The following is an 18,334-nucleotide window of genomic DNA, read 5'->3' on the forward strand; positions in this document are numbered from 1 at the left end:
GTATCATCAGAACAAGAGGCAAAAGTAGATCTCCCCCGATGGGGACAGCTGTTCTGGTGACATCTATCCAAGTAGAGAACTCCCTTTGCAGAAATTATCTCTCACTTTCTATTGCATGATCTGGGATGGGACATTTTTAACCATCCCTACTATATATAAAACTATACATACACTTTTTTTCAAGGGAGGTAAACAATTGCAGCTCAAATGTTTTTCTCATAGCAGGTTTCTTTTCATTTTTTTTTTACATAATAGGCGCACGGTGGGCGTTTGTTTTTCTCCTCACAGAACTGCGGGCAGGACAAAAGCTGCTTGACCACTTTAATACTGGGCATTTTTTACCCCCTTCCTACCCAGGTCAATTTTCAGCTTTCAGTGCTGTCACACTTTGAATGACAATTGCGCGGTCATGCGACACTGTACCCAAACAAAATGTTTATCATTATGTTCACACAACTAGGGCTTTCTTTTGGTGGTATTTAAAGTGTTACTAAACCCAGGACCCTGCATTTACTATAGCTGGTCTCCCACAGTATACAAAATAGGAAAATTCAATTGTTTTAGTAAATATAAACTGCTAAATACCTTTTCTCGTCAGCAGTATATAGCAGTCTTATAACTTCTATCAGTGTCTAGTTAAAGCTAGTCGGAGGATTTTTCATTTTACACTGACTGTCCTATGAGGCTGCAGAACCCCCAACCTTCTGTCTATACAGTGCTGATTGGCCCTGTGCCGAGCACATGCACACTCCCAATAAAAAGAAAAGAAAATCTCTAGCAATAGACACCAAACCGAACATGTGCAGAGTGCCCCCAAGGCTCGGTACTATGAGGAAATGGATTGAGGACGGTGGAAGAAGAAGAGGATCAGAGAATACAGGATTTTTTTAAAACAATGGGTTTTTGTATGTTCCTGTTATAAAAAAAAAATTCAAATAAAGAATTGCTCTTCATAAATGTAGGTCAAAGTGTATTCTGCTACATTTCTTTGGTGAAAATAACGCTAATTAGTGTATATTATTTAATCTGTGTGAAAGTTAGAGTCCACAAACTATGGTATATATCTGAAAATCGATCAATCCTGATGTACTGATGGCCCATCTTATTTCTTGATGTCTGAAAATGCCAGGACAGTACAAATACCCCGCTAATTGACCCCTTTTTCAAAAATAGACAGTCCAAGGTATTTAGGAAGAGGTATTGTGAGATTTTTGAAGTTGTAATTTTTTGTCTTTTTTTTTATATACTGTCACCAGTGCAGTACAGTGTTATCATATAACTGGCATGGCAGTGATCAGGGACACTGACTAGTTACAGTACGATTTTTTTTTTTATACAATTTGCTGAACATTTCCTCCCTATCACATCTAAGCAACCCATGTGACTTTAGAGTCTTACCTGTGAGTGTATACACAGTGGTAAATGACAGCACCCTTCTTCCCTCCTCCTCCATGCCTACTAACCAGTTAAATACAATGGGTGCGCGATATTACATCTTGATTCATGGAGGCTTCACCTCCTTATTCTAAGACACAGGCTGGAAGGGTGTGACACAGGCTGGAAGGGTGTGACACAGTTTGTGACTGGCAGAATTCTGCCCACACCATGTTATTGATGAAAATAATAATAAAGATTTGATTTCAAATATACTGTGTATTTATATGGCAGTTTATAACTGTTTATTTATATTAATATTATAGTTTTACTCTGTATTCCAAATTAAAAAAATATATATTTTGGACATGTAACCAGCAGCAGTGGACTAGAAGCTCCCCCCTGCTTATGTTTCACTGCAGACAGGCTGGTAAAAATCTGGGTCATGTGACAGCTGTATATAGATTCTCGGTTAGGAAAAATGTACTTTGATTTAATTTTTCTTAAATTAAAATAATCACAGTGCCATCATCCACATACAGAAATAAATTGAAATTTTTAGATCCTAAAGGCCGCTTCATTCTCTTGAACTGTGATCACATGAACACATCATTCACCTTGGCGAATGTTTATGCTCCCAATTCGGGTCAGATTGGGTTTCTAGAAGATTTTTTTGAAAAACGTACTGCCTTTTCCCAACCCTTCATGATTATTGGGGGGGATTTTAACTTATGTATGTCTTCCTCTAAGGATAGATTTTCCTTACTACACAAAACCTCCCCTGGTCAAGCACAACGGTCTTCTACCTCATTTCGAAAGATAGTCAGGGCTCATAACTTGTTTGACGCTTGGAGAGTAAAACATCCAATCGCTAGACAATTTACCTTTTTCTCACCCTCATGCAAAAACTATACACGAGACTAGATCATTTTTTCATTACCGCTCCACTGCTGTCCTATTTAACCGACTCTAATGTCCATCCGATTACATGGTCAGACCATGCGCCCATCTCACTTGAGCTCCTCATGTCTGCGCCTACTCCTAGAACGTGTCACCGGCGTCTTAATGAGTCCCTTCTCAATACCCCTGATGTTCATCTGCACTTACAACACCAATTATCTGAATTTTCTCAACTCAATGAAGGCTCAGTGTCTGAGGTCTCTACCCTGTGGGAGGCTCATAAGGCTTTTTTCAGGGGTGAATGCATTGCCGCTGGATCTCGCCTTAAGAGAGATCGTGCTCTCCAACGCACGACTCTACTAGCTGAATTAACAAAAGCTGAGAGGAATCTTCTTAGTTCTCCCACGGTGGACCGCCTTCGCATCGTGACTTCCCTGAGAAACCGTATCAAGTCACTTGATTTGAACAAAATTGCTAAATCTATGCTCTGGTCAAAGCAAAAATTTTATGAATTTGCCAACAAACCTCACAGAATGTTGGTCAATAGATTAAAACCTCGCCCCCATACCTCTCTACCTGATTTCATTCTCCAGTCGGATGGGGTTTCTACTTACTGCCCTCAAGGTATGACTAAAGTTTTTGGACATTTTTACCAAGACCTATACAACTGTTTATAAAGACTCAGAGTCCCAGTTTTCCCAGGAGAAATTTGACGCCTTCGTTGACTCCCTTAAATTACCCAAACTATCCCCAGGTGACCGTTCCGGACTTAACGCACAGATCACCGCTGAAGAAATTTCTTCGGTCATTAAAGAGCTCCCATCTCATAAATCCCCAGGCCCTGACGGACTCCCTTACTCCTATTATAAGAAATTTCTCCCAGAGTTGCTTCCCCATATGGTATCTTTATTTGCATCACTGATGAAAGGGACTGTGCCATGCTCTCAATTCTTACATGCTTATATAACGGTTATTCCGAAACCAGACAAAGACCCATCAATTCCCGATAACTATCGCCCCATAGCCCTCCTGAATTCCGATTATAAAATATTCACTAAAATATTGGCGAACAGACTTTCCCTTTTCCTTTCATCTCTGATACATAGGGATCAAGTAGGCTTTGTTCCCACTAGACATGCAGGGGACAACACAAGACGAACCATTGATCTTATTGACCTTCTGACCAAGACCGGGAGACCTGCTATTGTATTGAGCCTAGATGCGCAGAAAGCTTTCGACCGTCTAAATTGGTCTTTTATGTTTGCCACTTTGACGAAATACGTTTTTTTGGGCCATTTATGCAGGCTTTAAAAGCGCTATACTCCACACCCACCTCTCAGGTTCGACTGGCTTCTTGTCTCTCACCGCCCTTCCCCTTGAGTAATGGTACCAGACAGGGCTGCCCCCTGTCCCCTTTGCTATTCATCTTAAGTCTCGAGCCTTTGGCTGCGGCTGTTAGGTCCCACTCAGATATACGGGGGGTGACGCTGAGGCGTGAGGAGTACAAGCTTTCGCTTTTCGCAGATGACATATTGTTAACAATCACTCGCCCACATATCTCCCTCCATGTAACTCTAAACTTATTTGGTAGCCTATCCGGTTTTAAGATTAACCCAACTAAGACGGAGGCTCTTCCTATAAATGTCCCAGCAGATACACTTGCCTCTCTACAGAGTAACTTCAATTACCGTTGGTGCACCCACTCCCTGAAATATTTAGGGGTACGCCTGACTAACCTTTATTCAACCCTATACCAGGCTAATTTCCCTCCTTTATTTATAGAAATAGGTAGATTGTTGAAGTCATGGACGAAGCTCCCGTTGTCTCTCATTGGAAGGGTAAATGTCCTCAAAATGTCTATACTCCCTAAACTTCTGTATTTATTTGAAACTCTCCCGGTATTGATTCCCATGAGCCAACTGAAAACATTACATAGGAATTTTCTAAACTTTATCTGGAACAGCGCCTCCCATAGAATAGCCAGTTCAGTTCTCATGGCCCCCCGCTCACAGGGTGGCCTAGGAGCTCCTGATATGATTAAATACTATTATGCGACCCACTTGAAGGCCATAACCTCCTGGACGTCTAGATTTGCCCCAAACAGGTGGTCTGAAATAGAGATGGGAATTACAGTCCCTGCCCACCCATGCTCCTTACTATGGCCCTCGCATGATAAATCGTTTGCTCTCTTAAAAAAGGTCTGTCTGCTATTCACTCTTTTAATATGGAGGCGCTGTTCTGGTAAATTTTCCTTATCGTCCCCTTGCCCACCCCTGATAAATATTATCTTTAACCCGGAAATTCCGGACAGTTTGTCCAATGACTCTATGCTGCCCTGGACTCAAGCAAACATATTCCAATTACGACACCTAGTACATCCAATAACACGTACATTACTATCTTTTACAGACCTACAGTCAAAGCATAAAATTCCAAAATCCCTTTTCTATTCCTTCCTCCAGATTAGACATTTTTTTACATCCCTGTCCCCCCTACTGACCCTTAGCGTTCCTACTGATTTTGAATTACTATGTTCTAGAGGCCCTCACGAACTTCACCAGATCTCCACTATCTACAAAATCCTACACTCAGCTTCTCCCCTCTCTGAAAACACCCATTTATATATGAGGAAATGGTCCCACATACTGGGTAAACCCATCTCACTGGGAGATTGGAGACGAATTTGGGACGCTACCTCAAGAGTCTCTAGATGTGTGGGCCAGAAAGAAACTGCATATAAAATACTTATGTTCTGGTACAGAACCCCAGAATTTCTGGCAGCACATGGACTGACCCCACATAGCCAATGTTGGAGATGTAGCTCCTCTGTGGGTACCCACCTCCACATCTTTTGGGATTGTCCATTAATTACTCCCTTCTGGTCACAGGTTCATGATCTCCTCGAGAAGGTCCTAGGGATCAGCGTACCTTTTCAGCCTTTACATATGTTGCTAGGCCTACCTATCCCGAAAATCTCCAAAACTCTTTGCAAATTGGTAGCTTTTCTTTTACTGGCAGCCAAACGTGTCATCCCACAACGCTGGAGAGATACCTCCCCTCCCACCTTTGCACAATTCTTATCAACAATTGCTGATATTAGAAGGATGGAACGTCTTACAGCTGTCATAGATGATTCCTTACCCAGATTTGAAGCTATTTGGGAGAGATGGGACTCTTCTGAGTTTAACACAGAGCCTCATCCCACCCCACCATAACAGATTACCCACTGCCCATATCCCTCCACTGCTTCATATAGGATAATATCCCTTTCTTTCTTTTCTCGCTTTTTATTTCTCCTATGTATAAGTAATAGTTTGTTTATATAGGTTTCTACTCAGCAGAGCCATGATTAGCTGTTCTTGTTGAACTCGCTACTTAATTCCTAATTTTTTTATTGTTATAACAAACATGTATACATCCAGACCTGTATGTTTCCTGCTGACAATGTGATTGTTTATTTCCTATACTCTCGACCAATCAAATGTCTGGATTTTGTTATTACTTTGTATGACTTAAAAATCTTTAAATAAACAATTTAAAAATAAAATAAATAAATTGAAGATTGTAAATTAAACAATGTGTTTTTAGTATCACTTTTAAAAACAACCCAAAGCCGCATATTGCACACACGTTTAGGTCCCGTTCATACTGTACTGACATGTACGACACACAATCCCGCTCAATTTCCTTGTTTTTAGTATTGTTCTTTGGAATTTTTTGAATATGAACTTTCCATGAAACATGTAAGTACACATGATATATGTATTATTTGTCAGCAATGTATATGCTGTTATTATTATGATGTTACAATCATTGTGTACTCAAATCTTTTGTTTATATATTATAGATGTAGCGCTCCCTTGCTTTCAGTATGGGCGCTACGCTAAAGTTAGTGGGAATGGGAGAGTTGCTTTGCTCCCATTCGTGTTTTGTCTAAATTTGGGACTTCTGTCATCCCAGAAATGTCCACTGGGTCAGTCTGTGGTCAAGGGGTGCAATATCACCCCTTGCCGACAGTTGGCGCCAGAGGGGTTCTGGCGGAGCAAGTTTTCCCCAGCAGCCAATTGGAGGAGTTTTCCCTCGCGGGGCATGCTGGGGGAGAGTATATCTGTGACAGGGGTCATGTGTTGAAAAACCTTCGCGGGTTCCCTGTTCCAGGTGTGGTATCCACCTTCAGGGTACGCGCATCCATGGACCCCGCCAGCGCGGCCCACCTGGCCAAAGCTGACAGCTGCATTGAACCTCATCCTGAGGAGAAAAGGGACCCCAGTGTTCCACTGGGTCCCATGACTTGTTGAGAGGATCCCAGTCTGGGATCGGGCATCCGGACCACTGACAGGTATGCTTGCTGTCATCTGGGGGCCCATATAGGAAAAGTCAACTGGGAGGATTCGCTCTCTTTATTCACCTAAGTCCTTTATTGAAACTGGCCTGTGGCAGAGGCCCTAGAGCCGGGTCTGTGAGAGAGACCCGTTCCTCCCAGCTAGTTCAGAGTGACGCTTCGGCTGCCAGGCCTATTATAGTGGGTCTGTCCGGGGGCACTGCACCCACTCCAAGTAGAGTGGCGACAAGTTACAATTGGTACTATACAGAGCAGTATTGATTGCTCCATTCAACATCCAGGCCTGATACTGCAAGGTTCTCTTCTCTTTCCTTCATTAACCTTGACCTTCCCAATACGTGTTGATGTTGGCCGTGTTTGGCCTGGACAATAAAGCATCGAAAACCCTTTTATTGGCTGTCTGGACCTTCGCTCACTACAGCTGTTCTCACAGTTGCACCCCTAGACACCGCCAGGGTAACTTAGCAGGCCGATCCCAAATCAACCAGCGGCTCCTTCGGGGGTGAGCGCTATATAGACATATGATTGACTCTCTCATACACATCCTTGAAGAAGGAAATTCAGAAACTCTGAAATGCGTTGGGTGAACCACGAGAAATCTATTGTTAATCGTTGTGATGATTGTTATAATTCATATACAGTTATTGTAAACATTCCATCCATTTTTTTTAACTTGTACTTTACTTATGTATGTATTTCAATAATAAAAATGTATTCATTTTTCTATATACAATCTAAATCTTAGTGCCTTAAATGTCCAGTCAGGGGATACTCACTCTTTCTGTTTATACTGTACCTGAGCGATTTTCTGCTTGAATCTTTAAAAACACTCAACAAGCCTAATCTTATTCATTTAAATGGCCCCTGTTCACATATGAACATCCTGTTGCCTGAAGCAAAACACCTGTTGCTCAAAAAAGAACATGAGCTTCTTTTTGACAGATTACAAGCATTTTTGGCCCCATAGACTTCTATAGCAATGCCTGAAAACGTGTGACTTTAAAGCGGAGGTGCACCCAAATTATTTTTTTTTTTTTTAAAGCCTGCAGCTACTAATAGTGCAGCTGCTGACTTTAACAAAAATGGACACTTACCTGTCCAGCGTGCCCGCGATGTCGGCAGCCGAGGCCGAGCAATCGTTCGTCCCTCGGATGCTGCCGCCGCCATCCTTGATGGGGGAATCAGGAAGTGAAGCGTTGCGGCTTCACTGCCCGGTTCCCTACTGCGCATGCGCGATTCGTAACTGGTCCCCGCTCTCTCCTGGCAACAGTGTGTTTCCCAGAAGACAGCGGGAGGGACAGGAAGTGGCGTATCTCCCACGGTAGTCTATGCCCGGAAGTGGGTGCAAATACCTGTCTTAGACAGATATCTGCACCCCCCAAAAAGGTGCCAAATGTGACACCGGAGGGGGGAAGGGTTTCCGAAAAGCGGAAGTTCAATTTTTGGGTGGAACTCCGCTTTAATGTTTTACAAACATTTTGTTGCGTGCTTTCTACTCAAACAGCAGCTCTCCACCTTTAATTTACTCCCCCAAGTGCTTTCTATTGGCTAAACCAAACACGGCAGAAGCTGGTAATACGTTTCCAAAAATACTCAAAAACTCTCAAACAAAAAAACGCCTGAAAGTCGCTCTGCTCAGGTGTGAATGGAGTGTGAGACGAGTAAAGCACTTGAGCAATAATGGACTCTATTGGCCAGAATATTAATTGATTCTGCCCAATGCAATAACGCTCAAATGCACCTAAATGCATCTAGCAAATGCGGTTAGGTGTGTTCAGTGTTTTTGCTGCTCAAAAGCTCACCTCCTGAATGCACGCTTGATGTTTTTTTTTCCAGACTGTAAACACACCTCTTCTAATAGGCCTGTATATGTCTATGTTTGCATGGACATATAGGCTGGTGTAGAGGTGTTTTTAGAGGCTGGAAAAAATGCCAAGTGTAAAAGTGGTGTTTTTTAAGCGTAGTGTGCATGAGGCCCAACCTATAATTTGTAGTCTGTAATATTCCCCTGCTTAGCTAGGGGGGGTTAGAACAATCAGGCCTTTGCAGAGAACATGCTTATAAGCAAGTAGCATGGAGAGTTGACCCCGTTTGTGTGCTGCTGTGTTTTATTTGTCCTGTCAAAGGTTGGGGCACATCCTGGACCAGGCTGTGTTGCATAAACACAGTACATTTAAGGAAGATGTCGACGACAATGTAGTGCTATCTTATAAGGGAGCCTGAATCCGAAGATTGGCACATAAGAATGTGTATGCAGTTATTCAATGCCTCATAGCCCAGTAATCTCAGATTATACCGATCCTGTGTCCCTTGATAAATGATTTTATGGTGAGTACAGAAACCCTGTTTTATTGCTATCTGGGTAGCTCTTGGAGAGATTCTGCTTACTTGCTTTCCTACTGACACCACCGGAGGTGAGGGGAACCTCCCCAATGGGGACCCAGAGAGTAATACTAACTTTTCAAGGGATCTAACCTGTTCATCTAACCTGTTCACACTGAAAATGGATGCTTTGTTATGGGTGCTTCTCTGCTGCCAAAAATTGATCCTTCAATAGTCTCTATATTTAAAAAAAAAATAACATACAGAAAGAAAACAAAAACAGAACATTCTGCCCACACCACTAAAAATTGATGCTTTGTTCTATTCCGCTGCCAAAAAAAATGATCCCTTAATGGTCTCAATAGTTTGCATTTTCCAGAAAGAAAACAAAATCAGTTCAATCTAAAATATATAGTGAGTGTACACAAATAACTATAGAAAAAGAAAAATGTACAAAATGAACATCCCAATCCAAAACAAACATGTTTCGACACCACTAAGAGAATGGAGGTGTTTGTGATATTGGAAGGTAAGAGAAATAAAACCAGGAAATAATGCACACAACAAAGGGCTCCTTTATGAAGTTAAATGTTATATGGGTACTTTGCATTGATTTCCAAACAACATTTGCAGATCTTGTGTGTCTATACTGCTTGGACCTTAGACCAATGTTTCTCAATTATTATTTTTTTGGTCAATATACACTTTAAAATTATGCAAAATCTCAAAGTACTACATTCTAAAATGTAAAAAACGAAGCCAATAGTTTTATATAACACAGCAACATTCACACACATGGGAAACCTAATGTTACAGATGATTTTTTCCAAAGCAAATACACCTTTGCACATTTGTACTAACTATTACTCCGATGTTTCTCTTCTACCTCAGTTTTCCTCCATCTCTCAGCTAATGGGACCCCAGTGTTGACAGAGGCACGCAGGGGAGGGATAAACAAGGATGCAATGCTGGTATTCAATGCATTCTTTTTTTTTTATCTGATGACATAATTGGTTGTTAGGATGCTGACGGTTGGAAGGTTGTAAGGGTGCACAATGACAACCTGTGGCTTTGTGTAACTAAAAGGCAGCCTTCATCCACCCACTTGCTTGTATACAAATTTGGAGAAATTTTTTGGCTTTTGCCTAGGCACACCTGGAGACACCCCAGGGTGCACCCTGGTTGAAAAAAGCTGCCTTAAAAGTAAACGGTAGACCCCCAAAAGCTTGTCCTGAAAATGTAATTGTTAGTGCAAATTATGATGGACAGTACTTAACTGTTACGCTTATAGTTTGTTGCCTATTATTACCGTCTATGGGCCAGATTCACATAGAATTGCGGCGGCGTAACGTATCGCATTTACACTTGCCTGTAAACTTGCGGCGGCGTAGCGTAAATCCGTCCGGTGCAAGCCCGCCTAATTCAAATGGGGCGTGTATCATTTAAATTAGGCGCGTTCCCACGCCGAATGTACTGCGCATGCTCCGTTTTGAAATTTCCCGCCGCGCTTTGCGCGAAATGACGTTGCACCGACATAATCTTTTGAACGGCGACGTGCGTTACGTCCTTTCCTATTCATGGACGACTTACGCAAAAAAAAATTAAAAATTCGACGCGGGAACGACGGCCATACTTTAACATGGCTAGTCTAAATATAAGCCACGAAATAGCAGCCGTAACTTTACGCCGGGAAAAGCCGACTAGCGACGACGTAAGAGAATGCGACGACCGCGCGTACCTTCGTGGATCGCCGTAAACAGCTAATTAGCATACCTGACACGGAAAACTACGCAAACTCCACCCAGCGGGCGCCGAAGTATTACACCTACGATCCGAAGGCGTACGAAGCCGTACGCCTGTCGGATCAAAGCCAGAAGCCGTCGTATTTTGGTTTGAGAATTCAAACTAAAGATATGACGCGGCAAATTTGAAAGTACGCCGGAGTATCTGCAGATTCTCCGGCGTACTTTTTCTGTGAATCTGGCCCACATCTCTCACTTGCACTCACATACAGTGCATCCGGAAAGTATTCACAACGCTACACTTTTTCCACATGTTGTTATGTTACAGCTTTATTTCAAAATGGATTCAATTCATTATTTTCTCAAATTCTACAAACAATATCCAATAATGACAATGTTAAAGAAGTTTGTTTGAAATCTTTGCAAATTTATACATAAAAAAAAAATCCCATGTACTGTATTCACAGCCTTTGCTCAATACTTTATTGAAGCACCTTTGGCACCAATTACAGCCTCAAGTCTTTTTGAGTATGATGCTACAAGCTTGGCACACCTATTTTTGGGCAGTTTCTCCCCTTCTTTCTTTGCAGGGCCTCTCAATCTCCATTAGGTTGGATGAGGAGTGTCGGTATACAGCCATTTTCAGATCTCTCCAGAGATGTTCAATATAGTTTTAAGTCTGGGCTTTGGCTGGACCACTCAAGGACATTCACTTAGTTGTCCCGTAGCTATTCCTTTGTTATCTTGGCTGTGTGCTTAGGTCCAATGTCCTGTTGGAAGATGAACCTTCACCCCAGTCTGCGCTCTATAGCAGTTTTTCATCAAGGATGTCTCTGTACATTCTGCATTCATCTAGTCTCCCAGTTCCTGCCACTGAAAAACATCCCTACAGCATGATGCTTCCACCACCATGCTTCACTCTAGGATGGTATTGGCCAGGTGGTGATCAGTGCCTGCCTGGTTTCCTCCAGGTATTAAGCTTGCCATTCAGGCCAAATAGTTCAATCTTTGATTCCTTAGACCAGAAACTTTGTTTCTCATGGTTTGAGAGTCCTTTAAGTGCCTTTTGGCAAACTCCATGCGGGCTGTCATGTGTCTTTTAATGAAGAGTGGCCTTTGTCTGGCCACTCTACCATACAGACCTAATTGGTGGAGTGCTGCAGAGATAGTTGTTCTTCTGGAAGTTTCTCCTCTCTCCACAGAGGAATGCTGTCAGAGTGACCATCGGTTCTTGGCCACCTTCCTGACTAAGGCTCTTTTCCCCGGATCGGTCAGTTTGGCCGGGCGGCCCGCTCTAGAAAATGTCTTGCTGATTCCAAACTTCTTCCATTTACGGATGATGGAGGCCACTGTGCTCATGGGGACCTTCAGGTCTACAGACAAGTTCTTGGACTTCATGGCTTGGTTTGTGCTCTGACATACACCGTCCAAATCATGCCCAGGTGGACTCCAATCAAGTTGTAGAAACATCTCAAGGATGATCAGTGGAAACAGGATGCACCTGAGCTCAATTTTGAGTGTCATGGCAAAGGCTGTGAATACTTATGAACATGAGATTTTTTTTTTTTTTTTAAACAGTGGCACCAAAATTATAAACAAGACACATGATGTCAATGGCAAAGATAAAACACTGCTGGGCAGGCAAAAAACAGCTTCACCCCCCAACACAACTACGCAATGAGGCCAATAGGCCACAACTGAAACCCTGCTCTCCACAGTCTGCCCATATATTCAGAACCACTTCCCAGCATCAATCAAGGTTTTTGCCTACAATATATTGCTTATAGAACATACACTTCAAACAAAGCCCAAATTTATTCCCGGAAAGAGAATGTCGCCTAAACTTGCAACAGCCGAGTCAAGACCAGTCTCGGAGGTGCCAGTCCAGGAGTCTCCAACCAGGGCTGCCAAATGGAATTACATTTCCAGGCTGCATTTATATGCTGATATGTATAGTGCTCTCTCACAATGATAAGATTAACTTGTTCAATACATTGTTTCTTAGTCGGAACGTGCGGGGACAACCAGAGTCTAGCTATCTGCTTTCTTGCTAGGTACAAAAGTCTGATCACTGCAATATTGACCGGATGAGGGTAAATTTCTTCATCTACTGCACCTAATTTTTTAGTTATTTTTTTATTAAATTTGCAAAGATTTCAAACAAACTTCTTTCATGTTGTCATTATGGGGTATTGTTTGTAGAATTTTGAGGAAAATAATCAATTTAATCCATTTTGGAATAAGGCTGTAATATAACAAAATGTGGAAAAATGCACCGTAAGTTAAAAACAAAGCTGCTTATCACACTGTCCACACGAGAGCAGGGACAGCTCTCACCATTCACCACTCATTGACAATGCTGCTTCTGTAAGCAGACTGACAGGTATCTTCAGTGGTAGAAATCTATGACATAACGCGTAGGGTGGCGAGCCGAGACCTTTTATATAAATGAAGAGCACTATGGATCTTGTATTCCTTTTCTGAGCTACATTTAAAAATTGTCTTTGGTCAACCATCTAGTGAAATAAATCAGTATCCTTAGGCATGGCCTGTCCTGGCTTTAAAAGGGGACTTTGCATTCCTGATCTCCACTCATGTGAAACTGCACTCACCTTATGATTATCATAAATAGTTGTGGTTTTGAGGCACCTTTAAAGGGGTTGTAAAGGTTTGTTTTTTATTTTCTAAATAGGTTCCTTTAAGCTAGTGCATTGTTTGTTCACTTACCTTTTCCTTCGAATTCCCTTCTAAATGTTTATTTTTTGTCTGAATTTCTCACTTCCTGTTTCTCCTCAGTAAGCTTGCCCCCGTTATCCGAGCCATTCTGGCTGAGGGTTAGTCAGCCAGAACAGCTTACTGAGGAGGAACAGGAAGTGAGGAATTCAGACAAAGAAAACAAAGAAAAAAAAAACATTTAGAAGGGAAATCGAAGGAAAAGGGTAGTGAACCAACAATGAACTAGCTTAACCACTTAAGGACCCCTTCACGCCGATATACGTCGGCAGAATGGCACGGCTGGGCACATCCACGTACCTGTACGTGGCCCTTTAAGCCCAGCCGCGGGGTCGGCACGCGACCCGGTCGAAGCTCCATGACCGCGCCCGCGGGACCCGCGGACCCGATCACCGCCAGTGTCCCGCGATCGGTCCGTCCTTCCCCGTGCTTCACAGTGGCAGTGTCATTGATCATCTGTTCCCTGATATAGGGAAACACTATCAATGATGTCACAAGTCCAGCCCCGCCCCCCTACAGTTAGAAACACATATGAGGTCACACTTAACCCCTTCAGCGCCCCCTAGTGGTTACCTCCCAAACTGCAATTGTCATTTTCACAGTAAACAATGCATTTTTATAGCACTTTTTGCTGTGAAAATGACAATGGTCCCAAAAATGTGTCAAAATTGTCCGATGTGTCCGCCATAATGTCGCGGTCACGAAAAAAATCGCTGATCACTGCCATTAGTAGGAAAAAAAATTATTAATAAAAATGCAATAAAACTATCCCCTATTTTGTAAATGCTATAAATTTTGCGCAAACCAATCGATAAACACTTATTGCGATTTTTTTTACCAAAAATAGGTAGAAGAATACGTATCGGCCTAAACTGAGAAAAAAAGGATTTTTTTATATCTTTTTGGGGAATATTTATTATAGCAAAAAGTAAAAAATATAGATTTTTTTTTCAAAATTGTCGCTCTATTTTTGTTTATAGCGCAAAAAATAAAAACCGCAGAGGTGATCAAATACCACCAAAAGAAAGCTCTATTTATGGAAAAACAAGGACGCCAATTTTGTTTGGGAGCCACATCGCACAACCGCGTAATTGTCAGTTAAAACGACGCAGTGCCGAATTGCAAAAACTGGCCAGGTCCTTTACCTGCATAATGGTCCGGGTCTTAAGTGGTTATAGGAACCTGTTTAGAAAAAAAAAAAAAAAACTTTACAACCCTAAAGCCAAAAAGTGTGATGGGGTATTGATTTGTTTTCTTTCTATTTATGGACATTCTCTTTTTTTGAGACATCAATTGTTTATCACATTAATAATTGTGTCTTGCATATTGGAGCACCTAAATTCATGAATTTATTTATTTTGTTTATACTCAATTTTATTTATTTATTGCAGTGTGGTGTACTTGTGTATATGCACATCCTAGCACAGTTTGATAATGTTGTTTTATACTATGATTCATTGGAGGAAGCACAAAAATTGTTGTTTGTTCATTATAAAACTAGTTTGTTAGGAGTCATCAGCCCATCTTCGTGCCACCACACTTTTACCATAGGTTAAAGGATTCTGTGCTACACAGAATTGGAGTTATTAACATTTTCAGACCTTTTGAAGAGCAGTATACACACATTTTGTCTCAAAACACTATGGAAAACATTTACACCTAGTCTGTGATAATTTGGGATGCATAAGGCTCGGCTAAAGTGTACAGGGAGAACACTTAGGCCGGGTACTCACGACCAAACATGTATGGTGAAAGCGGTCCGTCGGACCGTTTTCACCATACATGTCTGCCAGAGGGCTTCTGTACGATGGTTGTACACACCATCGTACAGAAGTCCGCGCGTAAACAATACGCGGGGCGTGTCTGCGGTGTCGCCGCGTCGATGACGCGGTGTCGCCGCGACAATGACGCGGCGACGTGGGCGGCCCGCCTTTAAAATGCTTCCACGCATGCGTCGAAGTCATTCGACGCATGCGAGGGACGGCGGGCGCCTGGACATGTACGGTAGGTCTGTACTGACAACCGTACATGTCCGAGCGGGCAGAATTCCAGCGGACTGTTTTAAAACAAGTCCAGGAATATTTGTCTGCTGGGAAAAGGCCCGGCGGGCAAATGTTTGCTGGAATTCGGCCCGCTCGCGCCCACACACGACCAAACATGTCTGCTGAAACTGGCCTGCGGACCAGTTTCAGCAGACATGTTTGGTCGTGAGTACGGGGCCTTACTGTTGTGTGGTTTTCTTGCTGGGCAGCCATACAAATCAAATGTTTGGCCTCTCCCTGACACTGTATTGCTGAAAAGTTATGCCTTTCTGAATTAACCTTGTTCTGGCGGTGATTTAAATTTTTTTTATGACAATAAGCAAAATGTTGTTTTGCTTTGTCTCTTTTAGGTCACTTTGCAGTAAAGCAAGGAAGCAAAACCCTTTAGTATATTATTGTGCTTTTACTACATAGGAATACTGTACACACACAAGCTACTTACAATTGTAGGAAAATATTATACGACATACAGAGTATTACAGATATGCATACAACACATGCACATGCTATCTAACTTTCCTGGCAAATGAGCATAAACAATGGTTAATGTAAAATAGGAATATGCTAAAAGTCACTAATCTTGGTTTTTAGTAATTTCATGACCTTCATAGGCAATCAGGGCTCCAGGCTCTACTCAAGCAATTGCCAGAAACTGGGCACTAGCATCCGAAAGTGATGTGGTGTAAATTCTCATTTGGCACAAACTTTCCTTCTTAGTTCTTGTATTGCAATGGAGCACACCATTCAGTTTATGCTGCTGGCCATTTATGTGGAAAGTTTGGGTACATATTCTTATATGGGTATATCCTTTTTTGCATCAGTTTCTATGAGCGAAACATTTTCCAACTCAAACTCTAGATGGCACAGTTGTATCATACACGATATAGGTCAAATATGTCAAAAGGTTAAAGTGGAGGTTCACCCGAAAACTTAATTTGTAACATTAGATTGAGGCTCATTTTGTCAAGGGGAATCGGGTAGTTTTTTTTAAAATTGAAGCAGTACTTATCGTTTTAGAGAGAGATCTTCTCCGCCGCTTCCGGGTATGGGCTGCGGGACTGGGCGTTCCTATTTGATTGACAGGCTTCCGACAGGCTTCCGATGGTCGCATACATCGCGTCGCGATTTTCCGAAAGTAGCCGAATGTCGGTGCGACGTTCGGCTTCTTTCGGCTACTCGTGACGCGATGTATGCGACCGTCGGAAGCCAGTCGGAAGCCTGTCAATCAAATAGGAATGCCCAGTCCCGAAGACCATACCCGGAAGCGGCGGAGAAGATCTATCTATAAAACGGTAAGTACTGCTTCGATTTAAAAAAAAAAAAACACCCGATTCCCCTTGACAAAATGAGCCTCAACCTAAAAATTGTTTTTCGGGTGAACTCCCGCTTTAAGCTATTATTGACATTTATTGACATAGCTTTGGTGCAGTGTTTGACCTGAACTCATGTAAAACAGTGAAACTAACTAAAATGCGTACATTGCACATCAGCTTGTTTACTTTTGCCCAATATACCACTATAGTAACTATTTCCCCATTGTATTAAAGGACAGCTTGCGCAAACATTGTTTCAGAGGCATTTGTTTGAGTGATATTCACTCAAGGAGACTCTTTACTTGTAAGAACAGATTTTTACATGTAAGGCCCCGTACTCACGACCAAACATGTCTGCTGAAACTGGTCCGCAGGCCAGTTTCAGCAGACATGTTTGGTCGTGTGTGGGCGCGAGCGGGCCGAATTCCAGCAAACATTTGCCCGCCGGGCCTTTTCCCAGCGGACAAATATTCCTGGACTTGTTTTAAAACAGTCCGCTGGAATCCTGCCCGCTCGGACATGTACGGTCGTCAGTACAGACCTACCGTACATGTCCAGGCGCCCGCCGTCCCTCGCATGCGTCGAATGACTTCGACGCATGCGTGGAAGCATTTTAAAGGCGGGCCGCCCACGTCGCTGCGTCATTGTCGCGGCGACACCGCGTCATCGACGCGGCGACACCGCGGACACGCCCCGCGTATTGTTTACGCGCGGACTTCTGTACGATGGTGTGTACAACCATCGTACAGAAGCCCTCTGGCAGACATGTATGGTGAAAACGGTCCGACGGACCGCTTTCACCATACATGTTTGTTCGTGTGTACCCGGCCTAAGTGTTAAAAGTCAAACCTATACTAATATACATATATATAAAAATAAAATGCAGCACATGTTATCAAAACCCACACTCTCCTTTGGCTGTATCATGACAAAGATTTTCTTTCACTTCTTTCAATAAGGAGGAATTGCCCCAGCAGACAGCAGAAAATAAAGTGACAGATTTGTATTCTTCCCTGATTTATTCAAAGCAAAAAAGTTTGGGCTCTACATACAGTTCAAAGCGGATCTTCACTGCATCTGAGCACAACATCCAAACACACTATGTAATTCATGTTTAAAGCAGTGGTTCACCCTAAAATGCAAGTTTCTACCATGAAATCCAGCATAGTAGTGTGAGCTACAGTATGCCTTTATTTATTTATTTTGCGCCGTACTCACTGTTTAATCCCGGAGATAAGTTTCAGACTCCCCGTGGGGAATGGGCGTTCCTATGCAGAGGGGACAATGATTGACGGCCAGCTATGGCGCGTCACGCTTCCCGAGTAGGACTCGGCTCTTCACGGCGCTTTACGGCGCCTGCGCACAGACTAGGAGCTGACTGCGCAGGCGCCGTGAAGAGCCAAGTCCTATTTCGGCTATTTCCGTGAAGCGGGACGCGCCATAGCCGGCCGTCAATCATGTTCCCCTCTGCATAGGAACGCCTACTAGACTGAAACTTAACTACGGGATTAAACAGTGAGTACGGCGCAAAAAAATAAATAAAGGCATACTGTAGCTCGCGCTAGT

The sequence above is a fragment of the Rana temporaria genome, chromosome 2 (assembly GCF_905171775.1).
Source record: "Rana temporaria chromosome 2, aRanTem1.1, whole genome shotgun sequence".
Classification (NCBI taxonomy): Eukaryota; Metazoa; Chordata; class Amphibia; order Anura; family Ranidae; genus Rana; species Rana temporaria.